This window comes from Haemaphysalis longicornis, unplaced genomic scaffold, assembly GCF_048455015.1.
Source record: "Haemaphysalis longicornis isolate Haplotype H1 unplaced genomic scaffold, Haemaphysalis longicornis Haplotype H1 scaffold_6, whole genome shotgun sequence".
Classification (NCBI taxonomy): Eukaryota; Metazoa; Arthropoda; class Arachnida; order Ixodida; family Ixodidae; genus Haemaphysalis; species Haemaphysalis longicornis.
Window position 1 is genome coordinate 11,983,047 of NW_027526407.1, and position 24,698 is coordinate 12,007,744.

Genomic DNA, 24,698 nt, shown 5'->3' on the forward strand with positions numbered 1-24,698 from the left:
ATACGTAGTGCGATGTGAGTTTTAAATTTCTCACTTAATTTCACCCCAGGATATTCCGGCACTATATTTTAATTTAAAAATGTAATTGTAACGTTAATATAACGACACGTTCCAATTTTCGAAGTGGAACTGGAACGCGTTCTTTTCGCAATAAAGGAACTTGTAATGGGAACTCGTTTCAAACTTGGGAAGGAATGAGGAACGAGCTTTCGTTCCTATTTTAGAGGAGCGTGTACAACACTGGTGTCTTCGCAGAGCAGTAGACACTTGCTCACGTGCATCCAAGTAGCACGTATTTTTAAGCATGTCAAAGCACACGAATCGGCCAGTATGGCCAAATCAGAAAAAAACATCGTAGCGGACCATCACAGGTGCGCATTACATGAACTACAGCAGGACAGCTACTGAATAGTACAAATGGTTATTGAGGGGTTTTAGCACTATTGTCGTCAGTAGCAGCCACTGCCACTGCTACAAGGTTTCGAAGTATAAGCCACGTGTGTGTTTAAGTCACACCCCTTGAAATATTTTGAGTGTAATGGGATATCCTACCATATTGGCGTGAATTACCGAGTACAGTTAGTTTTATTATATTACACACATTAATCGAACAAAAAGTCCAGGGACCCGTAAGCACTTTTTGTAGCTTAGGAATGCGAAAGCAGGAATGTTCAGTTGAACACCTGATACACCTTGCTTCCATGTAACATTAGCAAAGGGCTTTGTAATCTTGTCACTTCACGTGCATTGCTTTGCAATCTGCCTTGATGGTTATGCACCACTTGCAGTTTAGTTACTACATACTTGAATGTTGGTGACGGGATGAGGCCCATTGTGGTGCACTTTTTACGTCCTGTGCAGTCGTATCGGGTTTTGTTGCTATTCAGTTTCCCTTGGCCTTGCTTAAACAACATGAACACAGCTATACACAACCCTAATGTAGGTAAATTAATCATGCAAGTCAGGTGTACAAGTTGTGAACTGTTCATAGAAGCAATTCTCGCCCTGTTCATGGTAACGCCCAAAGCACTCTGAATAATAGGCATGAAATTTGGTGCCTATGCGGTCTGATCGGCTCCACCTCAACCAGTTAGCACAATGGCAGCGTGGACCTTCTTGTACAGAAAGCCTGCCAGCACCTGGTTTTTGATGCAGCTGGTTCACCCACTCACACCCGATCATTGAGAAAAGTGAAACGGTGCTCCCTGAACAGCTGCTGTAATGCTTTCTCTTAGATCTTTTCATGGCGAAGTCAAAAAGATCGCACTTCCTCTTGGCTAAATAGGTTCTGGCACTGCAGCTGGATTCCAGAAGAAATTGGAGCCCTTGCACCCAGTGAAGAGGGGTCTAGCCAAGCAATTGCTCTTGTGGGATTTGCTATGTTGGGGTTTAGCCAAATTGGGTATTTGTTATGTTAAATTACAAGAACAGTGGCGCAATTTCTATGTCACAGACTAAGGACACAGGGTTGGTCGATAGACAGTCGTGGGGGCATATAGGAGTGTAATGTGTGGCTGTAACCATACTGCTTCCGTAGGCGACCATGCTTCAATGTACAGTACACAGTGTGAAAAGGCCAGCTTGCAAAGACCAAGCTCGCACCGATCTCCATAATGTTAGCTTCACCTATGCACACAAGTGCATTTCTGGGGAACCTTTTGTCAGGGCCATATAGGCTGTCTCATAATATAATATGAAACCCCTGAGATCTCCACATCTCTATGCATTACTATGGGAGCCTTATCATAGATACTGAGGCCCCACGTAGCATTGACATGACCACGGAGATTTGGGGGATTTGATGTATACAGCTTCACTATAAGAATGCTACATGCATGGCAAATGGCATTCCACATTGCCCTGAGCGGGCTGACAATGCTTGATTCCTGCACATGCTAATACTGCCATTGTTTGCATTGTTGATGCTGATGAGCACATATCAAAGCCAGCTACCTCGTCAGCTGTCTTTGACAGCTAGTTAATAAACTATTTTCTTCTGTGTGCAAAGGTCGATTATCAGTGCATAGTGTAAGGAAAAATACTGCCCCTTGTGTTTTAGCATTGACTCACCAGCCACCAAAACTTTCAGTTGGTAGGGCACGCTATCGAGGGGTATGGAACAAATTTGATGGCAGCAAATTTCTTCCTTAAAAGTACCTAGATATTACATTACCTAGATTAGATGCCAACATATGGGAGCAATTTTGGGATCAAGGAAAAAGTGGGAAGCAGTGATTGTATGGGCAAAGATTGAGATTAGGCTTGACAAGTACATCCCTACACAGGGCACCTTCCATATTCAAGTTGACATTTTTGGTGACACCACAGACCCTGGGCCCCTACATAAGGTGTAACCAACTGTGGTGACATGTTGAGAGTTGGCGGGTAGAAGTTTCGAACAGTGGCCATTGGAGCCCTGCCGCAGCTCTGGCTGATGGGTTCCCTGTCTGTCTACCGGGCAGGAAGCTCCAGGAACTTGCTGGCCATCAGGGTATAATCAGCGAAGAAAATTCCCCAGTCTCCTGCTGTATACTATGGCGCATGGTATTCTCTAACCCCTCCCCCTCTAAATGATTAGCCCCTGAAGAGGGGCACACCAAATGATCATTTCCGCCCCTTTCTGAAACCATTTTACCTAAGCTGTCCAACTACTCCCACTTCTTGGTAATAGCGTCACTTGACCAATCAAAGCCTGTCAGTAATTCTCATTCCAAAGTTCCTTAAAAGAGCAACCAGTGAGGCATACAAAGCCAAAATACAGCGAACTGGTGAAATCCTTCCTGTAGTCATTAGCTGGGAACAAGCTGCTAAACTCCTTGTCCGACTCTGCATCATTGATCTGGACATTAAGGTCACACCTCACTGGAGCCTGTAGAGCTGAGCCTGTCAGCTCTACCCACTGGGCCTGTCAGGGTGCTGAGCCATACCTGATGAATGAGGCAAGTGCGACCTACTAGGCAACGTAAAGGCTCACGGTAACACCCTAATCCTTTGAGGCACATTATGATGCATCATGAAGTGCATCATTATGTGGAGAGACAAGGAAATAGCCACCAAATACATTATCGTGACATTCAACAATCTGAGACCATGTAAATGCAGGCTTCACGTGGCATTTCATCCGTACTTACATACCAAGCCTTAGGCACTGGTTCAAGTACCAATGGTTCTATCATGGTTTAAACTCTTGTCACACCCAAATAAACAATACTTCATGCACATCAACTTCCAAGGACCACACCCAGCCCACTCCAGAACGTGTGAAAAGTTTCAGTTGGAAAAGAAAATAATAAACAAAGATCATGCAAAACATGTTTCCCTCGGGCTTGGGAGAGGTTCGCTTCTTTCCCCCAGGGGAAGTATACTGATGCAGCTCGCTGGAGGGGGGGGGGGGGGGGGGGGGCGCGGAGCAACCTCTTGTCTTGGCGGCGGTCAGCAAGACTGATGTGGTCTTGCCCCTGGAACTGCTAGTTTGCCTCCTGCAGCCCAATCCATCACCACTCCGCCTGCCCAGATAGAAGCAGTTGTGGTGGCAACCACCTGTTGGGATCGATGTAGCTCTCAGCACGTCCGCTTTACCGGCCCCAGGCACACCTAGTTACATGGAGGAGATGGACACGGGAGGGACCTGCGATGGCTTCTACCCCTGCATCACCGCCTGTGCCACCCATGGTGGTCCTGACGCCTCAGTGATGGTGGCCAAGGCATACAGAACCCGAAATCATGCTAAGTCCAGGGAACCCAATACGTTCATAAATCCCTGGGCATTCGGTGATGAGATGGATGTCGGATGAAGGGAACAGGCTGTGACGTCCGAGCTCACAGGAAAGACCAAAAAACTCTCCTCGAATGAGAGGTCTGGAAGACAAATCGTAAGCACACACACGCGCACTCCAGTCATTTTCAAATATAAATAGTGGGGAAAGAACACAATACATTAGAATTGCAGGTGCCATCAGAAAAATCCAGATGATGTTCATGAGATATTACATGCTGATCAGCCAAGTAGGATGTCTCCAAGAAACACTTAAATTCGAAACAAATTTCTTGAATAGTTGCATGGTAATTAGGAAGGACAGCAGCGGTGGTGGAAAATCTTTGGTGGGTGTGACCATCATTACCAGAAAATTCTTGGCGTGTCACACCATCCAGTCACAGACCTTCTTTTAGGCTGTTGCCATTTGAACCATACATTGTAACAGGCTAATAACAATATGCTTCATTTACATCCTTCTGGCTTCGAGCTCTCGAGTTTTAATTTTGAGGTTCTGGTAGATCAGCTGCCCAAACCCTTCATGCTTACATGTGATTTTTGGGTTCATCCTGCATTAATGCCCGAGGTCGCCTGATTGAAGAATTTTTAATATCATCAGGAGCATGCCTGTAGAATAAGATACAGCCATTTTATTATGATAGAGGACAGAACACCTTCTCAAACCTTGGCTTGGTGATTGGCTTTTGAGTTCTTTTTCCATCTCTTGCGTGAGACATTGGCGGGAACCTGTATGCTGTATGCTAGTTGGCGTGAACCCGTATGCTAGTAAGCAGAGGCCCAAACCGTATGGCATTTTTCTTGTGGCAAGTCATATCAATGAGCATATCCCTAAGTCAGTCATTTATACTGTTTGAGCGTGGTGCATGCATTGCCATGTGCAGTCTTTCACATAACTCTTGTTCTTAAGCTCATTATCTCGACATATGCCTTGAATTTCGAATTGACCGTGTCTTGGGTGCAAGGCCACTCTGGGATTGCTGGGAATGAGACTGGAGATCAAATGGCCGCAGCTGCTTCACGTACAAATACAGAGGACATTTCAAAAGTAACCTTCACCGAGCTCAAGACACACATCAGACAACACCTTCGGAAAACATGACAACCAGACTAAAGTACACAGACGCACAAGAAGTTACACATAATAAAACCACATTTTGGAGGATACACCTCTGACTCATGCAAAATATTCATTGAAGTTGCCTTAGCTAGATTACAGGCTGCCCACATGCATGTGACACACTCCCAACTGCTCACTGGCTCTTCAAGACCCCTGTATAGCATGTATAGCATGTGTAAAGTGGGTCTAGCCATAATACGTTTTGCTTCAAGCAAAACACTCGACACAACATGACACAAACATTTCCCACAACTCTACAGACCACGTGTTTCATTGCACTTAGCATTCTTTTAGGCAACATCCCCATGGTTTTCATTAGGGGTGCTTTTGAGTACCTACGATGAGTTAATTTTACACCTCATTGCTTATCAGACCCATCCCTGTACACCACCCATCTTCATTGTCTTATGTTTTATTTCATCTTTGTTTTTACTGACAGATTTTGTTGTCTACGTTTAGGCCACTATTGTTAAATAACTTTTATGTGGTGCCCATTGCCAGGCGCGTAGCCAGGATTTTTGTTCGGGGGGGGGAGGGAGGGGGGGGGGCTAAGGTTATTCTCGGACCCTCCCCCCATGCCCCCCCCACCAAAAGAAAAAAAGTGTGGTAGTTTGCAAGCTCCCTTAAAGGCTATGCAGATAAAATACATGTTTGGTCCATTAAAAAGACTGCCTTGTCCCGATAACAATGATATCAGTTTTACAGCAAACTTCAAAGGAATTAGCAATATATTAAATTAAACATTTGAAGCAATGGCGAATCCCCGCCCACTTTCCGTCGGCAATTTCACAATGACAGCACAGGATCTTGTTGGGCGATTGGTGCCCAACGACCTAAGTCACCGCCAAGGAACATGATTGCGCGATTGTAGAGGAGTTTCGATTGATCTTAATATTTGAATTCCAACGTGCAGTTAACACAATCACAACTACGTTTTAGTGCTAGCCTATATATATACCACTTCTGCCGATGTTACTTCGCTGCAGCGCTAAATTTGAAAATTTATGATATTTGTTGCATTGCTTCGGTTGAAAAAACGTCTGTGATTGGAATGGACCTGTGCGAGTTACCAAAGGCTAGTGCTACTAAATTGAGCAAGGTTGTGTTTGGTCTTCAAATAGGCCCTTTAAGGTTCTCTCATGATATTGGTGTTGATTATGATTGTATTTGTGCCAGGTTAAGTTGTAAACTGGGCGAAAATCCACTGACCGTGTGGTACAAATCTATGCCCGTGATACAGGACATACATTGCACGCACGGGAACCTTGTGCAGGCATCGCATTAAACGGCCATAGTTTCATGCAATTGCTTGCTTTATTTCAACATGTGGAGTATGATGAGTGTGACATCCGCAATAAAATATCGTAGGCCGTAAGAATTAGATTTTTTATTTAGTTGTTCTTGCCCAAAATGCAAAGTAAAATGTTTTTGCATTCAACGTCTGTACATTAGCTGCCAGTGTAAAGCCAATGGAGCTCATGCTGTGCAGTATACATCGAATCTTTGCACTTGCGTTATGTGTAGCGCAGGTCTTATCTCCAAAAAACGAGAGGCTATGAATTATGCATGCAAGAAGTGTTATATCACTAGCAATAATTTCAACAAATATCAACCCTAAACAGACAGACATCACGTGCAAGAACAGCGCCGTTAAGTGCGAAAATTACAGGAACCTGGCAGTATTAGTCCACACGCAAAGCGGAATAATTCAGCCATCGGCATTTGTTAAGTCATGCCAGTTTAAATTTGCGCTTCTGTTTCGAGTCTCAACACAGTCCGTTTCGTATACTACAGCTTCTATCAGGACTCGGGGTGGACATGAGAAGCTTGTGCTTTGTAACATAAGGAATCTGGTTGACATTTCCGCACAGCCCAAAATGTAGAGTCTGCTGTAATGAGCTTGGTGTTCTCAAATAGTTGCATTACTACCAGTGAAGTTTGCAATGCTTCGTGCATAAATGCCCTATAATTTCCCTGAATGCGTGTACTATCAAGTTATACCTTTCTGGAGCGGCCACCCCCTTTAGTTACCACTCCCAGATGAAGTAGAGCAAGTCACTGCAAAGTTCGCCATTCAATGCTGTATCGAACTTTATATTTAGCAAGAAAAAATAATAATGCAAATACAGCGATGTCTGGCCATACTCTTGCGGTTAGGCATGTTCTCTGCAAGCTGAGCAAAATATTGCTGCTTTTTGAATTTTGTTGTGAGATCTGAGGAAAGAGTTATAATGCGGTCCTACCATTTTGGTTTCAAATTTTAATAAAAGGACATACTTTTTTAGATGACGCGTGCGCTGCCATTTTTCAGCCGAGTACACTGCCGGTTTTAAAGATAAATGATAAAAAAGTATTTGCAGTTCATGAGCATGGGCGGCTCTGGATTGTATAGGGCACACAGAAGTTTTGTAGTTTTCGTTGCAGATGCGGGAAATGGAAATTGTTTGAAATCTCCTTGGTCCACCAGAAAACGGTGGACTGGGCAGCTGTGCAGAGCCAGCGTGACCTTTGGGCATGGTGCGGTGCCCGAAACAAGTCAGCATTTTGTTTCCCGGAGTGCACCAAGAAAACATGCGTATTGGCATGGCCCCGCACACAGAAAGACCAAAGACTACCATGCTTTAGCATGAAGCGGAAAGTAATGACACAGTTAAACTATTTCCTTAGTTGACAGCGACCGTGATGTTGAAACTAAAGCATTGTTTCACGCTACGACAGGATAGATTGTCTAAAAATTGCAAAGTTGTTTACCGTGATAATTCCTCGGTTATTTCGGTTACTTAAGAAATGCTGACGATTTGTGTGCGTGTGTGCGGGGGGGGGTGTAGAGGAGAGGAGGCAGGTGGAGGTGTGCTGGTGCTCTTGAGAGGGCCTGTTGTATGTGGCCCGTTTATTTAATTAGAAAATTCTGTTGTCATGTACGACCGACTGAGCCTTGAAAGAACGATACTCCCGTGCCCACAGAACTTCAAAGAAGGCCAGGAAGAGTTAAAGGAAAATTCTACTAGAAAGGCACGTTCGTTTCTTCGCCGCCAGTACGAAGGTCCTTCACTTGCGCTGCGCACGCTGCTATGGTTTTAAAATTGGGTATAGCAGTGGATGCACGCGTCGATAAGAAACGCGGTAACAAAAGTCCTGATAACGGGCACACCATGCGACAGCGGCTACCTCACATGGAGTTTCGTCCCAGTAAAAGCAAACTATTAAAACTGCAGCCAGAACAAATATATTTTTCACTCTTCATGTACTGATACTAACGCTGTCCCGATACACTCTGAGTAATCCTCTCCAACTTCGTGCATAATAAAATATTTGGGCGTTTACAGGAGTTGAATTTACATTTTCCCTCATTAAAAGTCACCTATCCGCTCCACCATTGGCGCTTTCAATTACCAATTCAAACACAAATACTGCATTCGAAATAAAACGAGATAGACATTTTTTAACTTGCAGACACAAGGTACTGTGGTATCGTGTAAATATTAGGAAGTGAATATTTAAATATCAAAGAATGCATAATTGATCTGCACCGCACAACTTAATGTACAATGCAACCTCCATCGTCAAAAGACATCAGTGATCATGTAAGGATTAGTCACTGGAAGAAAATGACTTACAATTCGATATCGCCGTTGTGACTCTGGCCCCTGAATATACACTGCTCTGGGCAGCCGCCGTCCAGGGAAAAAGCGGTCGTGGACGCAACGGAGGGGCTTTAGTTGTGATAGAGGTCGAATATGGCCATCTGATCGTTGTTACTGTCACGACGCCATCTGCCTGTAGCAGGGCTGGTGACCGTCGTGCCTTCACATTTAGGATAAAGTCTGGGACTGGCTCGGGGAGCCGCAGCGCGCCCTTTTTGTCGACCCGCTGTTCTCCAGTTTCCTAGGTTAGAAGAGAATACTGCCGAACAAATCTGCCTAATCGCGGGGGGGAAATTGACTGTCGCAACATCGCTGTCGGAAGGGGACAACACTCAGTGCGCGCAATCTGAGCCCACTCCAACACAATCCCCCCAGGCTCGACAGAAACGTGAAAAAAGAAGGGCTGACGCGAGGAAGAGGGGCATACCTTGCTGTGTGTCTCATTCGCAAAGGCCCTCTGCCCGCGCACGGCATTGATCTAGCTAAACTGCACGTTTCAACCATTACGTAGCCCCATCGCATTCTTAAGTTACCTTGCAGGAGTATTGAATGTGTGCCCACGGCTGCTTGATCTCCCCTTTTCTAGGAGATGGAGCGGCCATGGTCAGCCACCGCCGCTTGCACGTTGTTTTGCTTTACATACAAAGATCGTCTGTTCCCTTTCGCGCCTGCATTGTACCAGTCTTCAACCATCAATGGCCGGTGGTCCCTCTTTTTTTTCCGCTGCGAGTTAGTGCGGTCCACTCCTTGCTTCCCCGGCCGAGTCAATCTCCTCTACTGAGAACGACTCAGCCAGCCAATTATTCTCTGTCTTGCCGCATGTCTCGCACAAAGGGATCCAGCGCATGCCTTTGGCGTCCCGTGCGCTGAGCTTACCCGAAGGCACCATCGCTTTTGGGGCTGCACCCCTCCGAAATCATCCCTCAGCGGTTTGCACCCCTCAGGCGCTTTGTTTTGTCACGGCCAGACTCGACTCCCTTTCTTCAGTGCGGAAAAATAGTGGAGTCCGGCCGTGCTTTTGTGTAAACACCCTTTCGAAGGGCAGACATGCACTTTCGTGGCATTTTCGCAGCATTTCGTGGAGAGTGCCATTAGTGGCACTTTCGAAGAATATGCAGTATGCAGCTTTGTTCACAGGCGACGTACCAGGCATACAGACAGCACGGCGATGGCTGGAAAAATTTCGGGGGGAGGCTGAAGCCCGGTCAGCCCCCCTGGCTACGCCACTGCCCATTGCCTAGTTAGCCTTGTGCCATTAAACACCAACCATCATCACCATCATTGACGAGTACGTTGGATCAGGGACAGAGATTGAATTATTACAAAGTTTACTTATCACAGTAGCTGACACTTTGTGAAAAGTACGTATCATAAATAAATAAATGCACTCTCCCAACAACAAAAGGTGAACTGCGAGTTAGCAGTTGTGCTTAAAGGGACACTGAAGTGGATTTGTCAAGCTCCCGTTTTTGCTTGCACTGCGTAGACTGGCTCAAATTAGCAAACTTTTCATTGTTTATCCGGTTGACAAGTTGGTAATTATTTTAAAAAGCGCGAAAGAAGAAAAAATACCATGCGCGGTTTGCGGCGGCCACACGAACTAAAGGCTGTGACGACGGGAGGAGGTGCACCGTGATTGGATGCTGTCCAAGGTTAGCCATCAAACAAGTTTCAGTTTCGGTTCTGTAAAACAACATGCTTGACATCCGATGGCATCGTTAGATGGGCATTCTCGATATCTCAGTAATCGTTGTACCATGCTTCTGCCATGTTGTCGGCTGTAAAATGCATAAGATAAGCCTTTCAGGACGGCCTGGAATCATAGCAATCACTAGCCGAGGCCTACGCAGTGGATGAACGCCCTCCGCGTCCCCGCAGATGCTCAAATGCCATGTGCTTTTTTCCCATATTTGGAGCTTGCCTCACTCATGCCTGTATCGTAAAAAGCGTGTTTGCGCCAGACCAAGGGTCTGTTGATTCTGGCCTGTGCCAACTGCCCGCAAGCAGTCGGTGATTATGGCAACAGCACGCCAACGAGAACTCACTAGCGCGCCAGTGTCAGCCTGCGCGCGTTTTGTGAACTAGTTCATGGAGCAGTGAACGTTACGGCCCAAAAAAAGGTGAACTCAGTACAGAAAACATCGGCCGAAAATGAAAAAGTCAACTTATATAAAACAGAATACCCTCGGGGCTTTGAACTCGTGACTTGCAAAACACTTGCAATAACATACCTAGCGCTCCAGACCACTCGGCCCAGGGCGAACGCTGCTTACCGTGGAAATATAACGTATATACAGTCGAGTCCACTTATAACGATACCGTTTATAACAATATATCAGATATAACGATGAACAGCTATGGCACCGTCTGCTTTTGTATGCTTTCCATGGGAAAATAAACCGCTCATTACAGTGCTCCAGTGCCGCGATATAGGATATAACGATTGAATCGGGTTACAGCAAGCACCGAAAATGTGAGGTGCCACTGGCTCTCCACGCCAACGACGCAGACACCATGCGCCGCGATGCGCCTCGCATCCCGTCCACCCCTCAAAAAACGAGTCAACTGCGCAGCTTACGTGTAAGCGAGCGGAGGGGAACAGTTCTCCTTCCAAACACCCCTCCCGATGGCGCCGCTTTGGCTCCGTCCCCGTGCCTGCTGCTTTGAATTTGACTGGGTGCCTCTTACTACCTCCGTTTTTCCGCGTATCAGACGTCAGGACCGGTGTTTTGGAAACGTCCGGGTGCCTCACTGAAGAGGCGATCTTCGCGCGGATACATGCTGCGGACAGTGGTGGCAGTGACAACTCTGGCAATGCGGTTGCACAGCCTACTCGGGTAGCACCTTCGCAGGAGGCCTACACATGATAGTCTTTCACGGACTTCATTTCCCCCAAGGACCCTTCGCTCAGCTAGGTGAAGCACCTATAGATGCTCTTGAAGATGTGCGTCAGCTTTATGTGCAGCAAACAAAGCTGACCGAGTATGGCTTCTTTTCTACAACTAGGTAGCAGTACAGCCTTCCTTGCTTGCAAATAAAATGTTTTGAGCTCTGCTACATCTTTTTATTTAGCAACCCGCATATAACAATCATCGGTTATAATGACTTGATTTCCTTGGCACTTGGATGTTGTTATAAGTGCACTAGACTGTATTGTATAACCAGTTTACACTTTTACTTAGTTTTAGCATTTCAAGCAGCTTAGGTGACTTTTCGTTGTATTGCGCTCGTGCAGTAAGCGTCACACAAGTTTCCACAATATCTCACGTCTAGCAATTGCGTTTCTTAGACGGATAAGCGTTCGCAGATGCGTAGTCGTGCTGCTGACTGCTGTGCTGCTTGTTCGCCCAGCGCAAAAAAGTGCTTCCTGCACCCTAGTTCTACGCTGTACGGTAAAAGTATCAGTTGATTTTATTTCTATAGTACCTATATTGACTTTGCTGACTCTTCTCCCGCCTTCAAGTGGCCTTATATTTTCCTACTGGCGTAGCAGTCAGCGAAGCGTCGCATGTTCGCTTGTGCAGCGCTTGTGTGAAGCGACCTTGACTTGGAGCTAGATACAGTGTACAAACTAACAAAGTAAAGAAAGGTACATTCTTCCATTCAGAAACGTGTCCTGGCTTCGTTTCACCTGAGCGAACGAATTGTGACGACCTGTCGGCAGCCGGCGGACGAAACGCTGGGCCAGCTGGCTCTGTCATAAGGTCGGTGGGCCATACAGTAGCACCGCCAATTGCCAGCTCATCTCCTTCTGACGTCACATGAAAATGTCACAGAAAATGGGCGAGGGTGCAGAGAGGAGGACAGCATTTTCGAATTGATTTTTCTACTAAATAAATTCGCGTAAACTCGCTCAGAGTGGTCGAAACAGGGCCTAGGGACTCCAAATGACAATTTGCTCTCGTAATTCCGCAATGTTTACAAATCACTTCAGTGTCCCTTTAAAGAAAAAGATATTTCAGGCTTTTGGTTGGTACCTGCTAGGAAAGCCTCATCGGTCTACAGTACTGGCCCAGGCAGCAATGGGATATGCAGTTTTCAGCTTGCTGTATGGGCATAATTCAACCACGGCAAGAGCAACCAAACTACAGTCGAACACGGATATATCGAACTCCAAGGGGATCGCGAAATAGTTCGATATATGAAAAATTCGATATAAAAAATATGGGCTCTGAGACCTCACCTATGGCGGACGATCACTTACCGATGGGCGCATTATGAATGACAACTAATTCCGCACTCACGACGCAACAGGACGCTTTATTTCCGTGGAAAAAAATCGCTGATCTTGGCCTGCTTGTTCGTCCTGGAAATGAAATTAAAGACGCTGATCCCGATCTTCTCGAGCCTGTCCAGGTGCGACAGCCCAGTGCCTTCCATGTCGTCGCAACAACGGCGAATCAAGCTGAACGCAGCGGCCACTTCGCCTGCGGAGTACGATCGTGTAGCCGCCTCCTCGTCCGGACGATCTTCGCCACTCGAGCCATCGGCCTGGGCTCCTGCGACCGCAGCTACGATATCCTCGTCACCGAGGCTCGCAACAGCCTAGACATTGGTGTCAGCGTTTACGAAGGCGTCAGCAGACACTCCGGCTGGAACAGCAGCCGGGAAAGGGACAACTCACGAAACGTGTCGCCCATGCACACGTCGTCGTAGTCGCCGTCTTCGCAAGCTTCGGAAAGTTCGGCCGTCACAAAGCGTGCTTTCCGGAAGCAGTTGGCCACGGTCTCCTTCATGCCATTCCAAGCGCCTGTCATCATATGTATGGCCCCCAGTCGGGGCATCCTTACCTCGCACTGCCACATTTTCCCAGCGTTCGGGCTTGTGTGCCTAGAGAGATTTAGCATACCGGGCTCCGTCCGCTAACAGTACGGCGGCTGGTAGCGGGGCCCGACTGGGCAAGCGCAAATTCGTTCCGGTAGGGGGGATTAGTTCCGCGAGCCAGTCTTCGCCATGCCCGCGCATTCCTTACATCCTCCTCAACCTTAATCGAGGGTGCAGCGACCGCCGAAGAGCACCTTCCAGCTCGCGCGGCGTTCGATATACCCAATGTAGGGGAAAATACGGTTCGATATAAATGTGCAAATTCCTATACTTTAACACAGAATTTTCAAGGGGATAATTTATGAGTTCGATATAGACAATAATTCGATATATCCGTGTTCGACTGTATTAGCACCATCCCACACTAGTCATTGTGACATTGAGGCTCCTCATTGTTGTAAGCTTTATAGGGATTCAAGCATCCAGAGCACATTGCGATTATGCATGGCTGTTTTTAGGTACACCCATTTTACGCCATGCAATTTATGCTGACGACCTCACCTTGTGGATGCCCAGCAGCTGCACCTGCACCCAACAAGATGCACTTCAGGAAGCCATACACATAAGCCGAACATACCCCCAAGCTCGTTGACTGGAATGCCATCCCAAAAATCCATCCTCCTTATGCTCTCTGCCCACACTTAAAAAAAATGAACAGGCCCAATTTCCAATGTGGAGTTAACCATCAACAACCAAGCAGTGCTCACAGTCTCCCACCTCCGTATGCTTGGCCCCATCATGCCCAACAACAAAAGCGGCTCTCAAACCCTACCTGCGTTACAACACGCCATCACACAACTTACACACTCTGTGGGATGCATGCCCATTGCTACTGGCCTTCAGGAGAATCAGACTCAAGCTAACTCAGGAAAGACTAATCAGTCGCCTTAACTATGGTGCAATAAACCGGGCTCTCAAATCTGCAGACAAAGAAAAACTCAATACCTTCATCCACCAAGCCTACAAACTCGTCCCAGGCCTACTTCCCCACATCTTCATGCAGGTTGCTCCAACTAGCGGTACACAATACCTTAGAAGAACTGCATGAAGCTGATCGCCACTCACAAACCACCCGCCTCAAGCTCACACCCACTGGATAAACTCTTACAAGCCTTGGATATCCAACCATTCAAAGAAGATCAGTCACGTGGCCCCTTCCACATCTGCCAACATATTCGTGCAGCTCCCATACCATCACATATGCACGCCCATTACAACAAAGCATTCCGCAAAGCATGGGTTGGTGTGGTTACTAAGAAGCACGCAGGGAACCCTATGACGCGGTACATGGATGTTGCAGACTACACCCTCAAACCCGCCCACACAGTCATAGTGATGGTCCACCAAGGAACACCACTCACAGACCCCAGTATATACACCACATTTACAAACGACACTGAGTAAGTAGCTATCGGTCCAGCAGCCACAACAAACAGCAAATACGTCACAGTCATTATGGACTCTCAAGTCCCATGCCACAACTACCAGCTCGGCTGCATATCACACTTTGCCCTCAAGATCCTCAAGACCATCCCACAGATTCCTGACATCTATAAGTTTGGACTTCTCGACACAATTCCCTCGACAGAAATGAGGTGGCACACACTGCTGCCTGAGTACACACCCTCTGGGCCATTTCAAAGACAGTCAAGAGAGAGTGAGGCAGATGATCCTTCACACACTGAACTATGCGGACAGCCTCACGCACTTCAGACATGAGCGTCAATGGTTCCATCCACCTCACTCCCACCTTTTACGAGCGAAAGGTACCACACTTTGCTGGCTCCAGACCAACTCCTATCCCCACTCAGCCCTCCTCTTCCATATCTACCCCAACCAACACTACAGTACCTGCAACTTTTGCCCCAAGCCCAGCACCCTGTACCATCTGGTATAGGAATGCCAACAATCTCTGTTCCTCACACCCAATTCCCATCCCACATACGAGCGTAGGGTGGACCGGCTGTCCAGCTCTGACCTCTCTACCCAGCACATCCTGATAGAGAGGGCATGACCAGCAAGGACCAGGGCATCCCGGGCTAGTGGACACCCCCACAGGGCCAGTGCTCTCACGGTCCTGCACTAATGAGCCAGCAAGATGTTTATTGAAGATGTTTATTCTCTCTCTCTCTCCTTTAATGTAGCCAACTCAGCACCATCTTATACTCTTGTTAGCTTTTAGCAGAATTTGATACAAGTATGAATATAAATGCATATCTTTGCATTGCTAGTTGCAGGGTTCTCTTAAATGTGTGCCAAATATAAAATTCTGTGTTTGAAAACAATGGTGGGATAATGTGCCTTGACTTGTCTTGCAGGTTGGGGCAAGTCATAGTTGCTGTTGCCTGGTTCAAGACATGACGTGGAAGAACTCAGACAGCAAAGGGCTTGTTTGTCATCTTCCATTTCTGTTTGAAATAGTCTGCCTCCATGTTTTTAAAGCTGAAGTTTGTTCGTTTCACTGATTGCAGTGTCGTAACCAAAACGCACTGTAGGAACGCCATCTCTACACAGTGTGAGTTACCATGATGAAAAAATAAACAAAAAACGCTTCCTGTCGTCATAATCGATCTTGGGTCCCTCTCATTATGAAACCGATGTCTATAAATCGATGTCTATTTGCCCCATCATCACATTCAAACAGCTTAACACTTCCTTTGGATTTGTTGCACAGGCGTTGGCTTTGGACATTGGCTGAGTTGAAGTGGATTTTGGACTAACTTGTTATCATCTGAGTTTGGACTTTGACTCACTTTCATCATCTGGGTTTGCACTTGGACTGGCAGCACTTTGATTGTTGACGCTCTGACTGATTGTGCAGCTTTGACTTTGGCACTTTGCCATTTGATCGTTGCAGGCAAAAAAACTTCGCGTTTCAACAACATCGTCATCGCTGAAAATATTTTATCTTTTTTGTGATATTTTTGTAGATGCAAGACTAACAATTTAAGTAACATTTATTATACTGAGAAAGCTTCTTTTGACTATAACAAATGAAAGTTGCACTTCAGGCCAGGCGGAGTTTCTGAAACTCCTATTGGCTGTGCACAAACTAGACATTTGCAGTACCTGCCAGGATAATCTGAAGCAAAGCAAGTGCATTGAATCTGGCCCTATCAGGAAGTTTTGAGTGTCTACTGGAGACCATCACTTAGGCCATATTGGTAGCAGGAGCCACTCAATAAAGTTAGCTAGCAATGCTGAATTGTGAATGAAGTAAATACATAAATGCACAGCTTGAGGTGGTGTATTGTCTCAGTTGTGTGCAAGCCAGGAAGTGAGCGTAAACTGATAGAATGCCACCTTTATTCATTCAGATAATTGCCATATGAAAAGAACAGTGATGAAGTTTTAATCCAATCTTCAAATAAACGAAGGGTTCCACACTGCATGGGTTATCAGGCCTTGGAATTCATTCGACAAGGAATATGCTTTTATATTGCTGCAATTTGTTGTTCGAATATTTCCAGATCATTTTTAGACCCACTATGATGTGGTTGTGCATGTATGGCTATGATGCTGTCACGTGCGTGCTAGAAATAACACTGCTTCTTTGTTTTTGGTTTAACATTTCAGGGATGCTGAAATGGAGGTGACACACTTTTCCAGCCAGAAAAACAAGTTTTGCAACTGAACTTTTGGCGTTCGTGCCACCCCAAAATACATGTGAAACACCTATTAGGACTGCAATACACAGCCTTTTTATTGGATTGCACTGCAGAAGTCAGCTGTTGAGTTTGTCACTGGCATTTTGCGTTTGGTGATCCCTGCCTTTTTTGTCCTGTTCTGTATTTTTGCTTGTTTTGTAGTGCTTTCAATTGGCCTGGACAGTTCTTATTGTTTTTGATGTTGTAGTGTTTTTTCTCACTTGTACTTCAATCTGTTTTATTCAGCTCAATGCCTAGTGGGATCTGCATTACTAGTTGTGGTTATTGTATGTTTTGTTTTATCGCAGTTATTTCAATCATTAGTGTTGGCATGGTCTCTGGAGTTTTTTGTCTGTAGGAACTACAAAGTCCACTGTATATGCTATCGAAGAAAATATTTTTGCAAATTAGAAAATATTAGACACAGAGACGAGATAAATGACTGTAAGCAGGTAATCCCAGGATACGTGCCTTATCAGTATGAAGTTGCTTGTTGATAGCCTTTAATGTTGCTATGATACATGAATTGCTCAGAGTATGCTTCGAGGGTTAAACGTTCCTTAGCATGGATGTAGTTCTTGGATTATTGACAAGGAGAATTTGCTAATGGTCGTCGGTACCTGCTTTTTTGTAGTAACCCGATTTTTTGTCTGCTTTAAATGTGTTTATTTATAGTTTAGTTAATGTTTCAGTGGGAAATAAACAGCTGCCATGCATGCTTGCCCAAGCAAGAAACAAAATATGCGTAGTGTCATATGGAGATTCGTTTTTTCTATTCGTTGGTTTTTCATTTGATTGTAGTGCTGGAAAAGAAAACCCAGCCTAAATACTAGGAATCTTGGTGGCGGTATGTGATGGAACTATGCTCCGTTCACTATAAATATTGCAACACTTAGCATATTGTTTTTGTGTTAATGGCAGTAGACGTAATTTAAGCTTTTGTAATACTGTCCACTGAGACATAGCAAAAGACAGGTAATGACAGTGCGGGCACGTCACAATCTCGCCGGTTACCTTGAAGTGAAATTTGAAATGTTCTATCGTGCCTTGCTGATTTTTTCTTTCTCTTGTGATTCAATGTCTGTGAGGTGCTTCAATCCTCTATGTAATACACAGAAAGGAATGCAAATGTATGTTATCTGTGGAGCGTTCTGCTACAAATTGATACACTGTGTGCTCCACATTATGCGTCTGCGTTGCTTTAGCTGTGAATTGGTCATTGCTAGGTCACTGAGCTCCTACTTTAAAAAATGGCCACACAACCTCTTTTGAGTCTTTTACGCAAATGAGCTTCAATGTAAACAGCGAACTGCAGCAGTGTCGAAGCAACTGCACCAAACTATTTGCTCTAGTGATGCTGCATTTCCAGTAGTTAAGCTCTTAAAGAAATTATCAAGGGACAATATGCAGAGTTAATACACACCAGTTGCAAAAGCGAAACTCTCTATAGCCCCCATGTACCGAACACTGATCTGCAGTTGGCTCCCTGTGCTGGCGCAAGGACAATCAGGTTGACTAGGGTGTTAACAGTGAAGTGTACTCAAGTGCTTGTACCTGATACTGTAATTCATAAAACAAAAACCATGGAAATACTACCTAATTTAATGTTTTCTAACTTGCTTTTCTTATTAAGTTGTGTTATTAAGTAAATGTTTAGCAAAGTTCAGTTTTCGTGCCCTGTGTCATGCGTACACTTGCCCATCAGCATCAATGGAGCACACCCCTCACTCCGCCTGGATTCAGCAGTGGAAATTCTCAACTGGCCTATATCAAAGAGTTTTGATAGTATGTTGGCAGCCTGTGGAAGGGCTCAGTGGTTTATGCATGCGAACTTGTGCCATTTTCCGTGTTTCTTCCAGGGTACAATACCATGTGGGCTACTCCTGGCCCTACCGTCTTTGCCTGTCCTTTGTGTGGGGACTACCTGTCCTCGCAGGACTGCCTTGACAAGCACATCCTAGGCACTCATGCTCCAAGGTCAGAAGGGAGGCTGCAGTGTTCCTTCTGCCCATACACAAACGATTGTCTGTAAGACCACAATGCTTTTGTTCTAGGTTAAGCCCTGTCACGTAATGTTTGCTTGCTTATCATCTACTCAAGTTTTTAACTACGTTGCTACGTAATAGCATCATTATTTCTACAAGGCAGTCTCAGAGGATACAGCATCCGTCAAGTCATGTTTGCATAAGTTTGCAGTCGCAGTAATGCCAGCAATATTGGTGTCACGTGCTTCTCTCGATATCGTGTCACTAAATCTGCTTTGTTAAACATAGCCACAATTTTCTTCAAACAGTTGTCTGAGAGATGTTGTGTGCTTTATCTCTTGAGCCTCAAAATGGATGAGAAACATTTTTACGGTGCTCTGAAACTGGTGTCATAAACTGCAGCAGTTGAAACAAAATAAGTATTGGTAAGAGCACAGCTAGAAATTTTGCCTGTTTTACTTTAGACTAGTAGCATTGAGACAGCTGGACCAAATTTTAATTTGGATAAAATTATGTGTTGCTACACAGGTTCTGTAGCATGGAAATGGCAAAAATTGCCGTCTTACCTGGTGTGAACAGCTTTACATACTTTTAATTGCCAAAATTTTTTGTGCTTAAGCGAGTTTCAGCATAGAACAGAGTCCAATTGACAATATCTTACCCCACGGGAGTGTTGCAGCGACCTATTAGTGGCTTCACCTCCATTAGTTCCAGTTTTCTCTGGCTGGTGTTTAAAAGATTATGGTTAGAAAATTATCAATTGGGCGGTGCTTTGTTGGCATAGCCGACAAAGCACCGCCCAATTAAGCCGTGTTTGTCTCGTTCTCATCTTCTCTGTTGTGCTGTTGCTTTCATTTGAAGTTATGTACCAACCAGCCCAAATTTCAACTCTTGTGTTGTTTGCCCCTCTAACTTTTGCAGAAGTCAGATGATGCAACATGAGGAAACGCATACCGGTACCTCCAATGACAAGCCCTACTCCTGCCCATCATGCAACAAGAAGTTCAGGCTCAAGAGAGTTCTCCTCAGGCACCAGAGTATTCACACAAGAGAGAAGCTTCATGAGTGTACCACTTGTGGCCAGCAGTTCAGAGACAGATCATACCTGTGGAAACATAGCAAGCTGCACTCAGACAATGGGAAGCCCCATGTTTGCCCCTACTGTGGGCGACCCTTCAGGTTGAAGTCGCATCTCAGAGATCATCTCGTGACCCACACGGGGGAAAGACGGCACACCTGCCGCATCTGTGGCAAGAAATTCACCCAATCTGGAAAAGCAAGGCAACATGAGCGGCAGGTGCATGGTCGGCCAATCCCTTCGGCTGATGGGGCCTCTTTTAAAGATGGCTGCAAAAACATGGCGCCAAAGAAAATGTAACAATCATTTCCACTATACTGAGTTGAAGACATTGGGGTGATGCACTGTGGCGGAGCGTGGTGGTGTGGGGTTCACCACAAGCAAAGAAGGACGAGGTGTGTGCCTCAACGGAAGAAGAGGAAGAAAAGAAAACGGCATGCACTTGGGCTTTTGGTGCTGGAATCACGTCAAGGCGGGTTTTTTGCGTGGTGTGCCAGGATCCTGGATTCTGACGACCAGAGCTTCACCTTTTCCGAACCCGGGGCCCATTCTGGTGGCTCCTATCGAGGTGTTCTGGGAAGCCCTGGCCATCCCGTCCGTGGTCTTAAGGTGATCCGTGGCATAAGCCCGAGCGGAGACCTGGGTCTGCGCCAAGCACCCGAGGCCTGACGTGGGGCGTGTGCTACCCGACAAGTGCACCAGGCTGCACGTCGCCAAGCGACCCCTGTGCAACATCCACGGGCCAGCGGTCCCTCCTCGTGGCGTAGACCCGAGGTCCGTTGGCAGCGCTGCCTTCCAAGTTACCATCCATCATTGTGTAGGGCCGACGACAGCCCTGGACGCCGCCGGGAGAAGCCGGTGTCCGGCCCACAAGTGAACGGTGCGCCAGTGACGCGGAGTGCGGGCCGCGGGGCCTTGTTTTGGCCTAAGCCCTCGTCCCACCGCTAGTCATCGGCACCACCACATTCTTCGCTGTGGGAACATAATGCTGGTGCGAACATAATGGGAACATAATGCCGGTCACCTGTTCTAGGAACGGGTAGTTTGCCTTCTTTAATGCCAAGTTAATGTGAAACGGTAGTTGCCACTCCTTCTGAGTTCAATCAATGTCTACTTTTGGGCTAAGGCGTTCTGAGATGTCTCTGTTGAATACCAACTGGCACTGGTCTAAGTTGTTGATTCTTGATTCTGGCAAGTTTTTTGTCGAGATGTGGGAACCAGTTTTTTCCAACCAGGTTGCATCCAGCTCCATCAAAAACCAGTAGTGGTAACACGCATGTTTTGGACTTGCACGTGATGTTTACTGCTCCAGAACCCACAACATGAAAATACTGGTCTGACCCCATGTGCAGCAACACGCCTGTTTGTAGCTCAGGCTGATTGTGTATCCACATGGCATTAAATGAGTTCTTGCTGACCAGCGTGTGGGCGGCATCAAAATGTACCTAAAAGTTCATGGGTTTGTTTTCAATTAGCACATTCACTGTGAACTTTGGCCTGTTGGTGGTGTCCGGCAAGTTGGTAAGATGGTGTTGTCGACATGGCTGTTGCAGGGTGATGAGCCTGTCATGTCAGGGTCACCTGCTGCACATGCTATGGTGGTAGCTCCACATTGTGGTTTGGGTGCGAATATTGAGTGTCTTTGTGCTTGGTGCAAGCTATTCAATGTGTCCACGTTTCTTGGAATAGTTGCAGGTGGAAGTATGGAACTTGCAAGTGTCCAAGCTCTTCTGTGTATCAAATCGCCAACAGCGTTCAGCATTCCTGTGTTTTGGTTGCTTTCCTGAGCCATAATGGTTCCTCGCTGGGGAACCAGGTGTGGCCGCCTTGCTCACACCTCTGGCTGAGAAACCGCTTGTCTTGTGCACATCTCTGAACACAGCCTTTTACGATTTTGTAGTCGTCTGCACTTTCTGCTGGCCAGACGAATTCATAGCCCTTCTTGAATGTCTGATCTCTTTCAGAGAAGAGCTGATGTATGTTCTCATCCCTTAGTTCGGAAACAAAACAGTCTCGGAGCACTACCTCCAGAGGCAGCAGCGCAGGATTTGGTGGCTGGTCTGAGCTCAACCCAAAATTGCAGCCTGCTGCAAGTTTTTTAGGGTTGTAGCATAGGCACTCACGGCTTCTTTCTGTTCTTGATTTCAACGTCCAAACCGTGATCCACAGTAGAGGTCTGATAGCTGTGGGCTGAAGTCAGCTTTCTATCCTCCACAATATCTTCAAAGCTGACCTCACTGGGCTGCTTGAGCTGTGGCAGGGCACAGACGACATCGTAAGTCTCTCTCTCCCACACAACGTTACCTGGTGTGCTTTTTTTTATGGAAGAGTTCATAATGTCTGTAGCCTGGAAGAAAATGTTCAGGCGGTTGTGCCACGATCTCCGCAAACTCGGTCTGCCATCAAAACATCAAAAGCGAGACTGCAGGTGAAGTTGGGCATTGTCATGATGTGTGTACTGCAGGCTTCAATGCTGTAGGATAATGTAGCCGCCTACTTTAAAAGTGTGATGAGTCCAGAATCAACCTGGTCGGCAATTGTAATGTTCGTACAGCTGTAGTAGTGGCCGGCGTTTTATTCGAGCGGAGTACCAACAATACATCTACACTCCAGGTGTTCTGAGTTCAGACTGAGCAAGCGGAAAGTGCATCACAACACATCGCCTTCCAGTGATGCACTGTTTACCACGCCGAAAGGTACCACCGGAAGCTCACCGAAGTGGCGGCGGCAAAAGTGTGCGCTGTGTTCCATTGCACTTATCACCTCCCAGGATCTGTGGTGGTGTACTGCTTCACATATCATTTCCCAGGTATGTGTCCCTGGTGCAGTAGTATGTCAGCTGGGAATTATGTGTAAAGCCAACATGTATGAAAACTTTTATTGCTCTGAAATGAGCCATGTAGATGCTGTCTGGCAGTTAACTTTCTTTGTTAGGCTTTTTTAGCAGAAAGATAAAAAATCTTGAAACCAATTTAGTTTATCTACCAATTTGATTGGCATGTCTTACGAATGCAGAACAGCCTCTATTCCTGTGAGTAGCTTTCTATAACTGAAAAGCAAGGGCAAGTAAATTCTGTGTAAGCTCTGTATATATGTTTGATATGTTGTGGCATGCTCGAAGTGCTCTGCAAAGTGATGCGACTGCTTCAAAATTTGTTTTTTTGTTTGCTCGGTTACCAGTTGTACTGAATTTTTCTTTGCGCATATTTTAACTTTGTGCTGGTGCTGCCTGTGCAAAGAATGGGGACCCAGTCAGGTACTTATGCGTACCTTTTGTCCATGTTCTCTTGGTCTTTCTGAAAATAGAGTTGCACTAAAAAATAAAGGAACAAAATAAATTTCTAAAGTTCTGAATTTTGATTTGTCTTTGATGCAGTAGGATAAAAAAAATTGTTCAATATCACTCAGAACTATACAGGCTGCACTTTCTAAATGTACATTAGCCATATATGTAGTGCAAGCTGATTTACAGCAGCGGCCATACAAATACAAATGCTGTCCAAAAGGGACTGCACACACAGGAAAATCTGGCGTCACAGCAATCTTGGATGATGCGGCGAATCCTGCTTTTTTGCAGTCCTGGGCAGAAGTTAATGCTTTGCGTACATATTTTGTGGGTGTTCTGACACGATTGCAAGAATGCCAAATGGATGCCAGCATTATTCAGGTTTAGTTTTTTTGTAGAAGTACATTCTGGCAATGACAAAATGGATCATTGTTCCAGAAAGGAGAAAAGCATGACTGGGGCAGCCAGATGTGTGGGGAAGCTGCTCCTTGCTGTATACGGACAGCATCAGTAAGGCTGTCAGTATACAGCTGATGGCGGCAGAAGCACTTGATGAAGAGATCTAGCTTGCCTACAAAGAGCTTCGAACAGCAAACCCAATTGATACAGGTGGAGCCGCTCATGGCAGCTACAACGGTAGATGTGACCGGCTTCTCTGCAATTTTAGCAACAGCCACTAAGCAGGAGTTTGCTATACATCACTTTCTGGGGATGGGGTGCTGCACCATGTGTGCAAGGTGGGAAACTATGAAACTATTAACAGCTGCCTGGTGATGAACAAAGAAGAGCAAGGGTGACAAACAACAATGGCACAGGCCTCAGTTTGCAGCTCGCAGAGAGTACCTAATAGTGTGGAAGTTCCCAGCTCTTGTCAAGCTTCCTTGCACGTCGTGTCTTAGGGGTGTCAGAAATTGACGTGACTTTGTTGGAAGCAGTTGCTGCGGCCTCACCCCGACTACTGCGTGGTATATTACCTCATACCATTTTTAAGAGCGGATAGTTCTGTCAGAAATGTGCTCAGCTGCGAGTGCATTCATTATGCAATTATTCTGCTTCATGCAGATCCACAGCATCTCCATAGTTGCAGTTTTTGAACAGATTAGGCAACCACCTTTGGAAGCTTGCAAACAAGCCAGGCAAAGAGGTGTTGTTTCGTCCTTATTCTTTGCAAGGTTACAGACAAGTCAAGCAAAGAAAATAGCTATTTTGTTTTGCTCTTCCCATAAAAAAGTAAATTTTTTCTTGTTATATTTCACCACCACCATAACACAACAGCCTTTTTATATCTTCAATGAACACAAAGACCTCTTTGTTAAGTACTGTTTAGCTGTCTGAAGCAAGA

At 45.9% G+C, this 24,698-nt stretch overlaps 1 long non-coding RNA gene across 5 annotated transcripts in view; it reads left to right on the top strand.

Moving 5' to 3' along the window:
* Positions 1-18,969, top strand: part of LOC144142238 (uncharacterized) — a 43,942-nt gene extending 24,973 nt beyond the window's left edge. For 2 of the 5 annotated variants that reach the window (XR_013316910.1, XR_013316912.1), the window contains 2 exons: positions 15,679-15,875; positions 16,937-18,878. This is a non-coding gene — a long non-coding RNA (uncharacterized LOC144142238). Of the gene's footprint in view, positions 1-15,678; positions 15,876-16,936 lie in introns of all 5 variants that reach the window. The other 3 variants (XR_013316913.1, XR_013316911.1, XR_013316909.1) reach the window with 3 other exon arrangements.
* The last annotated feature ends 5,729 nt before the right edge of the window (positions 18,970-24,698 follow it).